Source organism: Pan troglodytes, chromosome 1 (genome assembly GCF_028858775.2).
Source record: "Pan troglodytes isolate AG18354 chromosome 1, NHGRI_mPanTro3-v2.0_pri, whole genome shotgun sequence".
Classification (NCBI taxonomy): Eukaryota; Metazoa; Chordata; class Mammalia; order Primates; family Hominidae; genus Pan; species Pan troglodytes.
In genome coordinates this window covers 206149907-206168302 of record NC_072398.2, presented here as the reverse complement: position 1 = coordinate 206168302, position 18396 = coordinate 206149907, and the positions used below count along the sequence as shown (strand labels likewise).

At 48.2% G+C, this 18396-nt stretch overlaps 1 long non-coding RNA gene across 1 annotated transcript; it reads left to right on the top strand.

Moving 5' to 3' along the window:
• The first annotated feature begins 12029 nt into the window (after positions 1-12029).
• Positions 12030-17598, top strand: LOC129136587 (uncharacterized). The gene is made up of 2 exons (XR_008538412.1): positions 12030-15111; positions 16794-17598. It is a non-coding gene; the product is annotated as an uncharacterized LOC129136587 (long non-coding RNA).
• Positions 17599-18396: the final 798 nt, after the last annotated feature.

Sequence of the window (18396 nt, the reverse complement as noted above, 5' to 3'; positions counted from 1 at the left end):
TGGGTGTGACGGAGCCAGCCAATGTCCACGCGAGGTCAGGTCGCACGTGGGCCTCGACGCTGGCACTTCTGCATGTCCCTGGTTCTCGGCCGGCCACCGGCAGCTAGAGGAAGCGCTTCGCCCGCGAACCACAGGGCTGGGCGGCGGTTGGGTCGCGGCAGGGCGAGGGCTCCGCTGCGGTTGGCCCCGAGCGGCGTCCTTCCCCCGGGGGGCCCCGATCACTGCCTGGGGACTCGAGAGCGTCCCCGCCGCCGCGCCAGGCGCCAGTTCCCTGCTTCTGAGAGCGCGCACGGGAGCCCGAGCGAACCCTCCTGGACGCCCGGCACAGGCCGGAGCGCCGACCGCGGGAGGGGCCGCATGGGCACTAGGAAAAGGGGCCACGGTTCCAGGCGGGGCGGTCCCCGCTCTGCTGACTCGGACGGGCCTCACTTCCCCGCCAGAAGAAGCGGCACCCATCCACGGGGAGGGACGGCCTCGGGACATCCTTTGGGGAAGCCAGTGACACATTTCTGATCCAGTTTCTTATAAGAAATAGATAAACCTCAGTTTCTTCCTGTGCTTCCTTTCTCTAATTTCCTCAGTCAGATAATAATTGTCATTAAACTCGATGTACCAGTTATTGGGCTAAAGTTTTAAAAATGTTTCAAGTCTCTTCATATTCTCAAGTCTATTAGAGGAGGGACTATTCTTGTCCCCATTGTTTTATATGAAGAAACTTAAACCTAGAGAGGTTAAATAATTTGCCCAAGATCACACCAGGAACCGATAGAGGTCATCTGGCTCCAGAGCTTAACATCGCACTGGGTTGGTTGCTGTCGCCTCCCCTGTGCAGGGTTTAAAGAGACTCGAGGAGGCTGATTTCTTTTTTCCTCTTCTCTTCTCTTCTCTCTTCTCTTCTCCCCTCTTCCCCCCTCTTCTCCCCTCCCCCCTCCCTCCCTCCTTCCCTCCTTTCTCTCTCTCTTTCTTTTCTCTTTTATTTTTTATTTTCTTTTCATAGGCTTTCACTCCCATTGCCCAGACTGGACTGCAGTGGTGCAATCTTGGCTCACTGTGACCTTCAGGGAAGCTGATTTCTTAGCCCAGCTGTGGAACTGTCCAGAGCTCCCCAGCTACCCAAGTGTATTCCTCCTCTCCGCCTCCTCCTCTTCTCCGCCGCCTCCTCCTCCTCCTCCTTCTCCTTCTCTCTCTCTCTCTTTAATTTTTTAAGAAACAGTGTCAAGCAATCCTCCTGCCTCAGCCTCCTGAGTAGCTGGCACTACAGGCACGTGCCACCCCAAGTGGCCTTTTCCAGCAGGAAGTTTAGGAGCCTAATGAGCGCAATGCAAGCAGAACCAAATGGTTCCAATACCACGCACCAAGTGCATTGGCACCACATTTCTGGGTAAAAGGGTCCTGCTTGGCAGGGGGGACTTTGAGGGGTCAGGGAGGGCAAAAGGGGCCTCTCCCCCTCCTTGGCTCAGAGATGTTCACGCAACTCCCTGCCGTCTGCAGAGGTCACTGTAAGCCAGCAGACTCATTCTCACGTGGCTGAATGGAGGTTTTCCAATCAAGGAAGGGGCAAGAGAAGAAAAGCCCAGGGCCCTCTCCATTCCCTTCCTTCGTAGACATGCTTTTAAAAAATGATTTAAAGGCTGGGCACGGAGGCTCATGACTGTAGTCTCAGCTGCTTGGGAGGCTGAAGTGGGAGGATCGCTTGAGCTCAAGAGGTCAAGGCTGGAGTGAACTAGGTTCACTGTGCTTCAGCCTGGACCACAGAGTGAGACTCTGTCTCCAAAAAAAAAAAAAAAGAAAGAAAGAAAGAAAAAAGATTTAATCTCATCTCTTAAATAATTTACTGCGGAATTGCTGCTAATCTTTACAGATCCTCCAAGAATTCTATGGTTTACGCCAGCATCATGAGTTTGCCCCTTACTATTTATTGATTTTTGGTCAGAAAATGTAAATAAATTTAAAAAATATACATAAAGTGAAGCCCAAATCACTGGTGCACAGTATTGATTTGATTATCAATAGAGATTTTTTGTTGTTCAATCTGCAGTGTTCTAAAGTTACCTTTCAACTTGAAATTCTAAGCCAGCTTGCATTATCAGATTTTTTAGAAACCTTGATGACATCAAGCTGGAAATATTCCAGGACCCTCGTCTCATTGAAGAAAGAGCTAAGGATGAGTGACTCACCCAAGGCTCTGTTGCTTGCAGAATGGGGGCTCCTTGGACCAGACAGTGTGTTTAGCAAAAACATATGATGGCAACTAGGCTGGGACAGAGTTGCTACTAGAATGACATCTTTATCCCCTCTTGTCGGCTTTTAGGGAGTTCCCTGACTTCCTAAGGAATGGGCTTAACAAATAATCCTTGGCAACCAGAATGTTGATCTCATGTTTAAAAATATATTTATCTAATGTTAAAACACACACACTTAACTATATGGCATGCTCTATTCATTAAAAAATAATACTGTTGAATGCCTCCCGGGTGCAAGGCCCTGGCTGGATGTGAATTAATGAAGACATGTGATTTCTGCCTTTAAGAGGCTTCCAGGATCACAAGGGAGAAAAGACATGAACACAAATAACTGGGCCATAAAAGCAGAAGGTGAGAAACGATTCTCAAGAGACTAAAAGTACTATTTATTCATCCATTCACAAAAATTTATTGAACCTACTTTATGAAGATTCATAAAGGGAACTTTTCACTAGGAAAATCAAAAGGGTATCAGGGAGGAATTTTTTTTTTTTTTGTACAGGTTTTGAATTGTTTAAGTGATTATCAAAGCAATTCTGCTCGTTGTACAAGTTTTGGAAAGTACAGAAAACAGTAAAGAAACACATACGCAAATTTCCCCCAAATTTACCACCCAGAGACGACTATTTATAGTGCGTTTTCCAGCCCATTTGGCGAGGATTTTTTTTTCCTTTATGAGTTTTAGAGCTTAATTTCTATTACAAATCTGTTATACCATAAGCATTTTCCCATATCATCTGGAACTCTTGATTTTTTTTTTTTTTTTTTGAGACAGGGTCTTGCTCTATTGCCCAGGCTGGAGTGCAGTAGTGAAATCTTGGCTCACTGCAGCCTCAACCTCCTGGGCTCCGTCAGTCCTCCCCCCTTTACCCTCCTGAGTAGCTGGGACTACAAGCATGCACCACCATGCCCAGATAATTTTTGTATTTTTTTGTAGAAACAAGGTTTCTCTATGTTGCCCAGGCTAGCCTCAAACCCCTGAGCTCAAACGATATGCCCACCTTGGCCTCCCAAAATACTGGGATTACAGGTGTAAGCCACCGTACCTGGCCTCTGTTGATTATTTTAAGGCTATTTTAAGGCTATTTGCCTGATGTTTTCAATCACAAGGACCCATCATAATCACCTCACTCATTCCTGACTGTAGGACGTCGAGGTTGTTTCCAGCTTTTAATCACCACACATTTATGTTGCAGTGGACATCTCTGTACATACCGCTTTGACTGTACTTCAACTTCTAAGTTTCAGAGGAAAAAATTGGAAATATGAACATTTTTAAGGAGAATGATAAATATCACCAAAGTATTAGCCAGAGTTTCTAAGGAAATGTTAACAAAAAAAAAGTGGATGAAAGGTAGGAACATGTTCAGGCTTTTGATAAATCTCACCAAGTGGCTTGCAGAAATACTTCATTAGTTTACACACCCCCAGTGCCTGTGCAAATGCCATCTTCTTATGCTTCGGCTAACAGAGAGCAGTATCTTTGCTGACTTAATGTTATTTCATTGCTATTTTGCATTTTTTTGGCCCTTAGAGAGATTAAACATTCTCCCCCACGCCACCCCCTGCCAATATTTATTGGCCATTTGTATTTGTGTTTTATTGTTTATGTCCTTCACCCTTTTATTCATGGACACTTTTGTCTTTTTTAATCCATTTATGTAAGCGCTGTATAAATTAAGGATTCTAACCATCTGTTTGTGGCATTTCTGCAAGCTTTTTCCCGGTTGTTTGTGTTTTAATTTTGCTTGTATTTTTTCATCATACTGGAAGTTTTTATTTTTATGTGACACAGATCTGTCAAACATTTCCTGTGTGGTTTCTTCCACGGCTTTGAAGCTTAGAAAGCCCTTCACCCTGTAAAGACCAGTTGGTGAAGGGAGTTCCCAGATGAAGGGTACAGTGGGGGCTTGGCCTGGAAGCTGAAGGAGACACTGTCTTGGGTGCATGGTGAGTTGAACCTGCACTTTCAGGCCCAGTCAGAGATACCTTTTAAGACTGTGCTGGCCGGGCGCGTTGGCTCACACCTGTAATCTCAGCACTTTGGGAGGCTGAAGCAGGCAGATCATGAGGTCAGGAGTTTGAGACCAGCCTGGCCAAAATAATGAAACCTCATCTCTACTAAATATGCAAAAATTAGCCAAGCATGGTAGCGCACGCCTCTAGTCCCAGCTACTTGGGAGGCTGAGGAAGGAGAATTGTTTGAAAGAGGGAGGCAGAGGTTGCAGTGAGCCGAGATCATGCTGCTGCACTCCAGCCTGGGCAACAGAGCCAGACTCCATCTCAAAAAAAAGAAAAAAAAAAAGACTGTGCTGTGCGGTCACAAGCTGGGGGAGCCATTGAAGATTTTCAAGCAAGATGATGACATATTGGAGGGGCTGCTAAACACAGATTCTACATCTTCACAATGATACATGAATATTGGAATATTTTATTTCTCATGAGAACTACAAGAGACTTCTTCCGGATAGCTATTATGGGAAATCCATAGTTCGTTGCTCAGTGAAACTGAAGAATTCTCCCATATTTCTTGAGTCTGCAGCTGTTTGGGGATTTTATTTTATTTTTTTAATAGAGACTGGGTCTTGCTATGTTGACTAGGTTGATCTTGAACTCCTGGGCTCAAGTGATTCTCCTCCCAAAGTGCTGGAATTACTGGCATGAGCCACCACGCCTGGCCTGTTTGGGGATTTGAGCGTGGTGTTTCTGCTTTGATTCTATTAGCACCAGGAAGGATCCTCCAGGCCCACACATTTCCTTCTTACTTTGCAGCAAATTGATACTTGCTGCTTATTTGCCCAGCATGTCGCCGACACCTTCTCTCCCTGCTTGGCGTGGCTTCCCTCCAAGCCTGGCTGACCCGCGAGCGTGGCGAGTAGACCTCCACTTTTCTGCCTTAAGGAAAATGGTAGTTTCAATAACTGATTCTGCTAGAGAAACCACATTTGAACGATTTGTAAAATCTCTGGGAAGGAGTTATTCTGGGTGGCCAATTTTTTGGTGAATAAAAAGCATATTCCTTCGAGGACTGTATTTTACTTTTTAGTTAGACACTATGTGGAAATGTAGGATACCTCTAGGCCCTTTTTTCATTCTCTTTGACAAGAATACATTCTTCAGTGAAATACTTAAAAGCTACCCAGAATCCTTGCCTCCCAACACAAACATTCCATTTGTTTCCGTCCTGCCTTTCATGTGCGTGTACATTTCACGGGGCCACAAATCATTGTACGGTCTCTCCTGTGGTTCTGCCTGTTTCACTGACCAAGGCCTGATTATATGTGTCTAGATTTTATACAGTGAGCATAAAATGATAATTTAAGAACATTTTTATTGAAATACACAATATGTAAATATTTAAAACTTTTTTATTGGGATACACAATAGTCTGTACACAGCACACACAGAATAGTGCACAAATCCTAAATGTACAGCTCTGTTAGAATTTTTTTTTTTTTTTGAGACCGAGTCTCACTCTGTCACCTAGGCTGGAGTGCATTGGCACGATCTTACCTCACCTCAACCTCCACCTCCTGGGTTCAAGCAATTCTCCTGCCTCAGCCTCCCGAGTAGCTGGGATTACAGGCGCCCACCACTACGCCCAGCTAATTTTTGTATTTTTAGTAGAGACGGGGTTTCACCATGTTGGCCAGGCTGGTCTCAAACTCCTGGCTTCAGGTGATCCTCCCAACTCGGCCGTCCAAAATCCTGGGGGCCTCTGCGCCCAGCCTTAGTTTGAATTTTTGAAAACTAAGCACACACATGTAACCAGTCCCCAGATCAAGAAAGAGGACATTACCAGCACCTGGAGGTCCTCTCCTTACCTGTTCCAGTCACCAACCTCCCCCTTCCAAAGGTAACAACTACCCTGATTTCTAACAGCATAGATTAATTTGGACTGTTTTTGACCTTTGATTAATAAAATCATAAAGTATGTTGCTATGGTTTGAATGTGTCCCCCAAATTTCCTGCATTAGAAGCAATCCCCAAATTCATATGTTGATGGCATTTGGAGGGGAGGAAGGGGTTTGGGGAGGTAATTAGGATTAGATAAGGTCATCAGAGTGGGCCCCCCCATGGTTGGGACTGGTGGCCCATAAGAAGTGGAAGAGAGACCTGAACTGCCATGCTCTTGCCCTCTCACCATGTGATGCCCTCTGCCATGTTATAACGTAGCAAGAAGGTCCTCATCAGATGCAGCTCCTCAGCCTTGGACTTCTCTAACTATAAGATACAAAATTTTTTTCTTTTTCTTTCTTTCCTTTTTTTTTTTTTTTTTCTTTGAGACAGAGTCTGGTTCTGTCACCCAGGCTGGAGTGTGTGCAGTGCTGCAATCTCAGCTCACTGCAACTCTGCCTCCTGGGCTCAACCATCCTCCCAACTCAGCCTTCTGAGTAGCTGGGACTACAGGCATGCACCATCACACCTGGCTAATTTTTAAATTTTTGGTAGAGATGGGGTTTCACCATGTTGCCCAGGTTGGTCTCAAATTCCTGAGCTCAAGCAATCCACCCATCTTGGCCTCCCAAATTTCTGGGATTCCAGGTGTGAGCCACCATGCCCAGCACATTTCTTTTTATAATTACCCAATCTGTGGTATTCTGTTACAGCAACAGAAAATGAACCAAGACGTATGTTCTCTTTGGTATCTGCTGCTTTTATTCAACATTAGGTTTATAAAATTCATCAACATTGATGTGCATAGCAATAGTTCATTCACTCTCATTGCCTTATGGGACCCCGCTGTATGAGCCATCTATCTATTGTATCTATGGCTGTGGAACAAACTACCCCAAAACCTAGTGACTTAAAACAATAACATTTATCTTGCATAGTTTCTATGCGTTAGGAATTTCAAGAGCAGCCTAGCTGGGCAGTTCTGGCTCAGGGCCTCTCATGTGGTTGCAGCTGAGATGTCCTTCAGGGCTGCAGACATCTGACTGGGGCTTGACCGTTGCTGGAGGGTCTCCATCTCCAACTTCATCACTCACATGGCGGTTGGCAGGAGGCCTTCCTTCCTCTCTGCAGGGGACTCTCCACAGTGTGGCTTGAGTTTTTTCATGATTTGACATGACACTGGCTTTCCCCAGAGTGAATGATCAAGAGACCAAGGCAGAAGCTGCAACATCTTTCGTGAGCTCTCATTGGAAGTCACTCATGGTTGCTTCCATCATATCCTGTTGGTCGCCATGTCAGCCCTATTCAGTGTGAGAGGGGACTTCACAAGGATGTGATTACCAGGAGGCAAGGATTTTGGGGGGCCTTTAGAGGCTGGTGGCCACCATCTATTGTAAAAGATCATGTTTTATAGCATCTCCCCTCACAGTGTTGCATTGTAAATTTTTTGCAAATTTAATGAGTTGATTTTGTAGTAGATGAGTAAATTTTGTAGTTAATACTGATACGAACATACTTGTGCACACAGCTTCTTGTTTCTGAAGTAGTTCTTAGAAATCTGTCCCTGGGAATGGAACTCATGAGTCAAAAGATCTCAACCCATTTGTGGCTATTTCTTCGGATTGTACCAATTTTCAGTGCTACTAGCAAGCCAATGGTAGACCAAGTCCACTTCAGCTCCATCTACATTAGACCTTAATGCCGCCAGACAGAGCAGGGTGCCAGAACATGAAAATGACGCTCTGTCATCAAAATAATGGCAAATAATAAGCACCAGGCACTTTTCTGGGCTTCAATACCATGCTGCCTGGAGGAGACCTTCCATAGTGAAGACTGGAGGCTCTTTTCTGGGAGGCCCTGGATAACAGGTCCTCTGCTGGATGGTTTTAAACCAAACTGTTTTTTTGTTTGATTGTTTGTTTGCTTTCTGAGATGGAGTCTTGCTCTGTCACCCAGGCTAGAGTGCAGTGGTGTGATGTTAGCTCACTGCAACCTCTGCCTCCCATGTTCAAGCGATTCTCCTGCCTCAGTCTCCTGAGTAGCTGGGATTACAGGCACCTGCCACCACGCCTGGCTAATTTTTATATTTTCAGTAGAGATGGGGTTTCACCATGTTGGCCAGGCTGGTCTCAAACTCCTGACCTCAAGTGATCCTCCCGCCTCGGCCTCCCAGAGGGCTGGGATTATAGGCATGAGCCACCGTGCCCGGCCCAAACTGGTTTTGAAATTGCGTTTTCTACCACCTCTTGGAAAGGCAGCATGGGGAGGTGGAGAGGACAGCGGCCTTGTAAGAAGACAGTCTGGTTCAAATTTTAGCTCTACCATGTGCTGGCTGGGTGAACTTGGGCAAGCTGCTTTCCTTCTTGTGCCTCAGTATCCCCATTGGTAAACAGAGATCACAGCACCAACCTCCCAGGGTAGCTGGGAGGATTGAAGAGGCCGCGATGCCGCCTTCCCGGCACCACAGTTCCTGCAGTGCAGGCACCCAGCAAATGCTGGTTTTCCACCTCTCTGCCTCTCCCATTTCCCCTTCTTGGTTCGCACATTTGACACTTACTGGCTGAAATACTTCCTGTGATATGTCCTTGGTTTCTCCTGAAGAAAAAAAAGTCCAATCTGTTTTTTTTTTTTCTAATTATAATAGCGATGCACGTTCACCACTGAAAAATTTGGAAAGTACAAAGAAGGAAATAAAAATCACCCGCAATTTCACACCCCAGATCTGTGACTGTGAACATTTGGGTGTGTCTCCTCCTGGGTGTCGGACCACTTCTTATTCTCAGAATTCTATGGGGTGGCTCCGGGGCAGTGTGACACCTCTGTCCAGGCCCCAGCGAGGGGTAGAGTGAGTGCTGGACAGGGGTCCCCAAACAGGCCACTTTTGCTGCATGTGTGGAGACAGATAGGACTTCAAGACTCAGTCCTCACCACCTGCAGAAGGTAAGACCAGGAGCCTTGAGGGGGACAGTTCTGCCTTGCATTTGCCCCCTTTCCCCGGCAAGTCCCTGGCCTTAGGGAGTGGCCATCCCAAACTCATCCGGACTTTGGCCATTTCTTGTTTCTGGGCTTCAGTGTCCTCATCTGTTAAGTGAGCAGCTGGGCCCCTTGACTTCCAGGTCTAACACTGTGTGTCATGAGAGGCGTCCGTGGAAGAGAAGGTGCTTTGCTGCTGGTGGGACCTCATGCATGTGTAGGTGTTTATTTCTCTGGGGTCCTCTCCTTCTGCTAAGAAGAGAAGAGGACAAACCTCACGCCAGCCTTCAATTGCCTTCGCACCTGAACTGTGTCTCGTCAGCCTCCTCAGCTGCTCTTTGAGTACTTGAGTGAGGCAAGGACCTGCTGGGGGAGCTGTTGTGAGGATCCAATGAAACAAGGCCTCTGAGGCAACAGAATAGAGTTGTAATGGCACTATCAGTAGAGAGGGACTGTCCAGGTTTAAATCCCTGGCTGTGTGACCTTGAGCAAGTTACTCAACTACTCTGTGACTCAGTTTTTTCTTCTTTTTTTTTTTCCTTTCCTTTCATTTTCTTTCTTTCTTTCTTTCTTTCTTTCTTTCTTTTTTTTTTGAGACAAGGTCTTGCTCTATTGCCCAGGCTGGAGTACAGTGGCCCCATCATGGCTCACAGCAGCCTTGACCTCCTGGGCTCAATCGATCCTCCCACCTCAGCCTCCCAAGTAGCTGGGACTACAGGTGAGTGCTACCACAACTGGCTAATTTTCAAATATTTTGTAGATACGGGATCTCAATATGTTGTCCAAGTTGGTCTCCAACTCCTGGTCTCAAATGATCGTCCCAAAGCAATGGGATTACAGGAGTGAGCCAGCATGCCCGGCCATCCCTTATCTTTAACCTGGGAAAGATGATCATAACATCAAATAAATTGTGTGCAGATTCAATGAGTTAATATATGTGAAGCCCTTAGAACAGTGCTTGGCACATAGTAGGTGCTATGTGAGTACTAGATATCATTACAATGCCTGAAATGTAATAAGTGCTCTGAGATGTGTGCTATTAGAATTGTAAAGAGATTCCAAAAATGGAGGCATGTTTGACATGAAAAGTGAAAGTTTCTCCTGCCCCACTTAATCTCACTCTCCAGAAGAAACCACTGTGAACAGTTCCTTCCCTAGGCCACCTTCCAGATCATTCTTTAGAAATACATCATGATTATGCATATAGTGTTTTCTTTTTACTTTTCTTTAGGTTTTTGTTTGTTTGTTTGTTTGTTTTTTGAGACAGGATCTTGCTCTGTCGCCCAGGTTGGAGCACAGTGGCGCGATCATGGCTCACTGCAACCTCCACCTCCTAGGCTCAGGTGATCCTCCCACCTTGGCCTCCCAAAGTGCTGGGATTACAGGCACGAGCCACCACACCTGGCCCATGTTTTCTTTTTAAACCATCACATCATACAGAGTGTTTGCAAGTTGCTATTTTCTTCACAGTATCACGGACATACCTGCATGTCGGGATGTACTAACACATAGCTGTGAAATTTTGCCACCAATTTCCTATTGATGGACAGTTGGACTTGTCTACTTTTTCTCCTTTTTTTAATTATACAAAATAAGCAAGGAACATCTTTCTGTAGAGCTTCACACTCCAAAAGGAGTATCCCTGAGGTTGAGGAGATGAGGGGGACATGAGCAGGACAACGTCACCTGCTCCAGGAGGCACAATCAGAGACGGTGAATGGCCCACCCTTCTGAGTGGCTCTAATGTGTCACCCTGCGAGGACCCCTGCCCCCACACCCAAAGGAGACAGGGGTGTGCCCAGGGGCATTCCTCTTGGAGGTAAAGACAGAAGTGCAGGGTCGGGAGGGAACAAGAGAACTGAGGTGACCCTGGAGGCTATTTCTCACCTGAAATTATGTGGACATTTTCATTATGAAAATTTTCAAACATACAGAAAAGGTGCAGGAGTCATCTAACAAATCTCCATGCAAGTATCCACGCAGCCACCGACCAGATGTGATAGCTGCTGACACTTGCTGTATTTGTTTTATCTGTCTATTCCAAAACATTTCAAAGTAAGCTGTAAACATTTCGACATTTCACTAATTCAACATTGTGTCACCCAGGCTGGGGTGAAGTGGCACAATCTCGGCTCACTGCAGCCTTGACTTCCTGGGATTAGGTGATTCTCCCACTTCAGCCTCCCAACTTGATGGGACCTCAGGTGCACGCCATAATGCCGGCTGCCCAGCTAATTTTAATTAATATATATACACAAACACATACACACACACACACACACACACACATATATATATATTTATTTATTTATTTATTTATAGAGATGAGGTTTCACCATGTTGCCCAGGCTGGCCTTGAACTCCGGGGCTCAAGCAATCCTCCTGCCTCAGCCTCCCAAAGTGCTGAGATTACAGACGTGAACCAATGTGCCTGGCCCATAATATTTTTTTAGTTTTGCTCTGACACCCAGGCTGGAGTGCAGTGGCATGATCTTGGCTTACTGCAACCTCTACCTTCCGGGTTCAAGTGATTTTTGAGCCTCAGCCTCCCTAGATGGGACCAAAGATACATGCCACCATGCCCAGCTAATTTTTTGTATTTTTAGTAGAGACGGGGTTTTGTCATGTTGACCAGGCTGGTCTCAAGCTCCTGGCCTCAAGCAATCCTCCTGCCTCGACCTCCCAAAGTGCTGGGATTACAGGCATGAGTCACTGTAACCGGCCCCATAATCTAATTCTAAAAAAACTACCAATCATTTCCTAATGTCATCTAATAATAAATAGATTTTCAAGCTTCTCAAGTTGTCCTCCTTCTCTCCCTCACATGCACACTCTCTCTCTATATATAATTATATTGTAAAAATAAAAAATATATTTTTATATGTGCATTTCTTTTTTGTTTTTTTTAGACGGAGATTCATTCTTGTCGCCCAGGCTGGAGTGCAGCGGCGCGATCTCGGCTCACTGCAACCTCTGCCTCCTGGGTTCAAGCGATTCTCCTGCCTCAGCCTCCCAAGTAGCTGGAATTACAGGCGCCCACCAACACACCCAGCAAATTTTTGTATTTTTAGTAGATACGGGGTTTTGTCATGTTGGCCAGGCTGGTCGTGAACTCCTGAGCTCAAGTGATCTACCCGCCTCGGCCTCCCAAAGTGCTGGGATTACAGGCGTAAGAGACTGCACCCAGCTTATATATGCATTTCTATATATGCAAATTAAAAACCAGCTTCTAGTAGAATGCCATTCTCTTCTCTTCCACCCACCTGAAACTTCTTCCTCTCCCACCTAGGCCTGGTCCTGTAAACCCCATCAGGGACAGTGGCGATGTTGGGCAGAGACATAAAGAATCTGCAGCCTTCGAGGACCAGGTGGAGGCATGGGGCGGGGTTGGGCAGTTTCCTGTCGGGGAGGTACTGAGAGCCAGATGCTGGCCACCACCTTCTCAGGGTGGCTGAGCTGGGGCTCGAGACAGAACTTGGCAAACACTGACCGTGGTTCTGGGACTGGCGGAGGCTGGGGCAAGCCCAGCCCGGGCTTCACAGCAGCCGTCACTGCTTGCGAGGTGCTCCTGGGCAGACGAGAAAACGTGCTCCTTGCAGAGCTCCTCTTATGCCAACATACATGGCTCAGCGGTGGAGTCACGTTGGATTTTGGCCCCAATTCCGGTGCTAGCACTTTGTGCAGTGCACAAGCTATACACCCATATGTGGCAACCCTGACCGGCAGGGGTGACTTGGCTAGCAAGGCGGAGCAGACAGACTCCAGCCTGAAAGCAGGCAAGGTGGTCATTCACAGCGGACTCTCTCTGTCCCAACAGCAACAGCACGATAAGAGCTGCCATTTATTAGGCATTTAGTCTGTGTGAATCCCTGGGTTGAGTTAGCTCATGTTTTCTTCGCGACCGAGTAGGTGCCAGTGTTATCTTTACTTTAGGGACGAGCGCACAGGCTCTGAGAGGTTCAGTCATTTGCTCAAGGCTGTACACATCATAAGGCTTCATCCTGGGTCTGTTGGCTCTTGGGGCTGTGTCAGAAGAAGGGTGTCTCACATGGCTATTGTTAGGGGGCGTCCCAGAGTCCTGTTCGGGCCCAGGGCATTGAGGATTCTGTTTGTTAGGTCTGCGGTGGGATCTCAGCAGCCAGATATGCCCCATACCCTGTTCAGAACCACTGGGCGTCCAGAGCACGTGGAAATTCAGGCACACAGAAACCCAGCCCTCTCTGGGACACTGTAGGTGACACTGCTGACCTTTAGGTCCCCAAGAGCAGAAATCATGACACCTGGAAGTGCAAAAGGAGATCAGGAAGGTGCCAGAACTTCTGTGGTATCGCTCCCCCTCCCATACGCAGAGTATGGTCGGCGGGGAAGGACGTGAGGTTGGCATGACCCACATGGGCACCCGGCCATCCTGGCTACCCCGGCCAGACAAGCGACCTTGCATAGGCTAGAGAATATGACTTGTCCTGGACTCCCCCAGAAAATGGTGGGGGGATGCTGCTGGCTCCTCCTACCCTGGCCGCGGCCATCAGTTTGGTCCTGGGAAGGCTGGTGGCAGCTTCAAAGTTGGTGGCCAACATCTGGGGCTCTTGAAGCCTGCAGCTCACATTCCTTAAAGGAGAAGGTGGGAGTGGACCGGGGGCAGATTCTGGGGCTACCAGGCCCGTCACTGTCCCCACAGGCCCCTCCTTCAGACAACAGAGAGTTTACCGCATCCCTGTCCTAGACGGTGGCCGCAGGCTCTCAGACGGGCACTCCCTTCTGGCAGAAGCTGCTGTTAGCTTTGCCACACTCCCCACAGAGGCACCGCAGTTTGGAGAGGTGCTTAGGAAGGGCGAGCTACGGCCTTGAATCGTTTCAAGGCTGCACTCGCCAGTCTTCTTTGCTGTATTATTCTCCAGAACGAGCTCCACCCTGTGGCCTGCATGAAAGCTCGGTGGCTGTTTCTCCACTGTCAGAAAAGGTGACGTTTTTGTACACCTGGACCTAGAAGAAATCAGGCTGGGCTTAAAGAAGATCAGGCAGCAGACCAAAAGACACTTAAACTGTGACTCCTTTTGGTTTGTTTGTTTTGCAGGGAGAGGCAATTAGTGGAAATTCTTGGCCGCTTCTGAGCTGCTGATGGCAGTGTCTTGAGGGAGAGGCGCTGGGAGGAGAGGCAGCCGCGGGGAGGGGCCGTGTGGGTAGGGACAGTCAGTAGCATTCGAATGAGCCTTAAATCTATGGGAGATGGGACCCCCCAGTGTCTCAGAGACTGCGAGAAACTGAGCCCTGGAGTAGTCAGTGGTGTGCTGAGGGCTGACAGCTGGGGGCAAAGCTTCCCTGCATGACTGAGTGGACACCAGACATCTTTCTGGGCCAACTCTGTCTCCTCCTGGCTCCCAAACCCGCATTTCCCTTCCCCAGGCTCAGTGGTAGGTGTGCTTACCCCATCCTCGTGGGGCCCAGGGGGTCCACATCCAGTTTTCCTTCCTGACTGCCAGTCTCGATGACCTGTAGTGACTTCAGGCCCCACGCCAGGGGCACAGGCTGCCCACCAGCTCCTGCCTCACCCTACAGTGGACCCACTTCCAGTCCCTCGAGGTGGGCCTGGGTGTCTGATGAGCTGGCTGACCTGGACACTGTTCCCTGGGCTCTCCCTCCCTGGCCACCCTCCTCCTGCATCTTCTGTCCATCTTTTCTTCTCTCCGCCCTTCCCACAGGCCCTCCCAAGGTCCCTACCTAGGATGAGCACAGTGATGCTGAAAAGAAAACCTTCCATTCCTGGAGGCGCTGAACCAGGCCCTGCACTAGGAGCTTGGCGCGCGGCCGGACCCAGGCGCCCGATGTCACCCCGTGTGCCAGAAACTGCCTCCTGCTGCCACCCAAGGGGCAGGGGCTGGCAATTGTGGAAAACACAGGAGTCACAGTCCACCTTTCGGAGGTTGGCCAAGATGTCTCCAGAGGAAAAGACATTAAAGAGGTTGGCCAAGATTCCTCCAGAGGAGAAGACATTAAAGAGGTGTGTGTGTGTGTAAATGAGTGCGTGTGTATGTGCATGTGAGTGTGTATGTGTGAGACCACACTTGTACCAGGCCTAACTTCTAGGCCCCATGTGAGGGGATGGTGGGGTACAAGACAGTGAGGCCCAGGTGCTCCCTGAGGGTGACCATGATGCTGGGGAGCCCACAGGAGTGGAGCTGAGCACCTGCCAGTGGCAGTGTCTCCCTGCTGCCCCTGGCCTCGGCCGTGAAGGTTCTCCACACAGGGCTCTTCTTGGGACAGCTGGGATTGTTGTTGTCGTTGTTATTTTATTTATTTTTTTCAAGGCAGAGTCCCGCTCTGTCACCCAGGCTGGAGTGCAGTGGCACAATCTCAGCTCACTGCAACCTCTGCCTCTTCAATTCAAGCGATTCTCTTGCCTCAGCTTCCTGAGTAGCTGGGATTAGAGGCACACACCCCGCCCAGCTAATTGTTTTGTATTTTTAGTAGAGATGGGGTTTTGCCATGTTGGTCAAGCTGGTCTCGAAATCCTGACCTCAGGTTATCCTCCTGCCTTGGCCTCCCAAAGTGCTGAGATTACAGGCGTGAGCCACCGCACCCGGCCCAGCTGGGGTTTTTAACCTCGTAGGTTATGTGTTCTCTTCCCCACCTCTGTTCTCCTCAGAACAGCTCCATGTGTGTGCATATGTGTGAGCGTGTGTGTGCATACATGTGTGTATACATGCGTGCATGTGTGTGTATGCGTGTCTGCATGTGTGTGCGTGTGTGTGTATGTGTGAGCAAGCACACATGAGTTTTCATCCATGTTGATCCGATTTCCCTGTTTCCCCTGACTCCCACCCCTAGACTTTCTGGAGTCGTCCTCGTTAGCAGCCCTCATGATTCATTGTGGCAGGGGGATTTAAAGCTGCTCATAAAACACCACTTCACTTTCTGTTTTCTTTTCTCCCCTTTCTTTCTCGGCCCCTTGGCTCTATAGCCTGGCTTTTTCCCCTGTGCTTGGCCAGATATGTAAAATAAACACATCCACTGTGCAGGAGGAAATGACCTTTGGGTTTTGGGGGCTCTCTTAATGAGGCCTCAGCACTGCTGACAGTTCCACGCTTCCCTTTTTTACCCTTTGACGTTCTGAGACTTTGCCCAGGAGCTGGCGTCTCAGATTTCAGGTGTCCTGGGCCGCCCAGTAAAGCCGTTCAGCAAGGCCAGGGCACAGCCCACACCCAGTTTCTCACCTGGCTTTACCCTGAGCGTACCTCTGTCTAGGGATCCCGCTGGTTTTGTTTTTTTTTATTTCTTTTTAGTAACAAAAGAAATCATGTTTGTTTGTCTCTAAAACTATAAGCAGCATAGAAATGAAGATCCCAGCCGGGGCGCAGTGGCTCATGCCTGTAATCCCAGCACTTTGGAGGCTGAGACAGGCAGATCACCTGAGGTCAAGAGTTGGAGACCAGCCTGGCCATCATGGCAAAACCCTGTCTCTACTAAAAATACAAAAATTAGGAGGGCATGGTGGCTCATGCCTGTAATCCCAGCTACTTGGGAGGCAGAGTAGGAGAATCACTTGAACCTGGGAGGTGGAGGTTGCAATGAGCCGAGATCGTGCCACTGCACTCCAGCCTGGGCGACAGAGCAATCTCCATCTCAAGAAAAAAAGAAAAGAAAAGAAAAGAAATGAAGATTCTTTCTCTCCTTTCCTCCCAGTGCTCTCCCCACAGGAACGAGACCTGCGTGGTGTGGGGAGCAGCTGAAGACTTCTCATCTGCCTTTGTGAATGCCAATTGTACACAGCCACTACTGGAATCTTACTCATCGTAGCAGGAGGCCTGGCTTCCGGCACAGGTGGAATGAATGAAGGAAGGAACGGATGAATGAAAACAATGAAGCTGTACAGAGCAGTCTGTCTCCGAGTGGGCAGTGGATCCTGGAAAACACATCTTCAGCCATCCAGAGTGGGAAGATCTGGATTTGGGATGTAGCCGCTTCCTCCCTGTGTGACCTTTGGCAGATGTCATTTACTTTTTGGAACTTCAGTTTTTCCATCCGCAAAAAGGGGATGCTGCCTGCCCAGTTCATGTCACAGACCTGTGAAAGTCAAAACAGAAGGCAGGAGGGAGCATATTCCATAAAAGGTACAGCAGCCGGGCAGAGTGGCCCATGCCTGGAATCCCAGCCAAGGCAGGAGGATTGCTGGAGACCAGAAGTTTGAGACAAGTATGGGCAAAATAGCAATACCTCATCTCTAAAAAAAATTATTTAAAAAATCAGCTGGGGCTGGGTGCGGTGGCTCACCTGTAATCCCAGTACTTTGGGAGGCCAAGGCAGGCGGATCACTTGAGGCCAGGAGTTCAAGCCCAGCCTAGCCAACATGATGAAACCCCATCTCTACTAAAAATAGAAAAATTAGCCAGGTGTAGTGGTGCACACCTGTAGTACCACTGCACTCCAGCCTGGGTGACAAAGCGAGGCTCTGTCTCAACAAACAAACAAACAAACAAACAAAAAACCAGTGGGGCATGGTGGCACACACTGTAGTCCCAGATACTTGGGTGGCTGAGTGGGGAGGATGGCTTGAGCCCAGGAGGTCCAGGCTGCAGTGAACCACGATCGCACCACTGCACTCCGGCCTGGGCCACAGAGTGAGACTCTGTCTCTACAAAAGAAAATAAGAAAGGAAGGAAGGAAAGAAAAATAAATAAATAAAAATGAAAGATAAAGCGTAGGGACGTCTCTGAGACAAAGAGCTGAGTGGAAGAATCAAGTTAGGACTCAGCAGCGCAGGATGGCGAGGCTTATAATTTTAATCCCCTCCTCTATTTCTTTCGATGAGGCAAAAAACAGTCTTGGAAATTACTCACCAAATCAGCAGTGGGTGCCAGGAGCTCATTCACTTTGTGTGTCATTATAATTTTTTGTAACTAGAATGGATGGAGCAACTACTTTGGTAGTGAAAATATTTTAATATCCGCATATGCATAAAGTGACATGAATAACAGTTCCCGTTTACTGGGCTCTGATGCTGTAGCAGGCTGTGGGGATGGCTACTGTGCTCATTTTACAGACAAGGAAACTGAAACCCAGGCAGGCGAAGTGGCTTGCCCAGGCTCACACAGCCAGAACAGGATGAAGCAGATTCTGACCTCCAAGCAAGACTGACTCCAGTGGGGAATTATGGGTTCCCAAATGACACTGATCACAGCAACAACGGGCAAGACAGGACAGGTGACTCAGAGCAGACTCCTCACACAAGGGGAGATGTTGCCCAATGCCAAGGGCACCGGGGCAGGATTTATGCCTTCACCTGGGA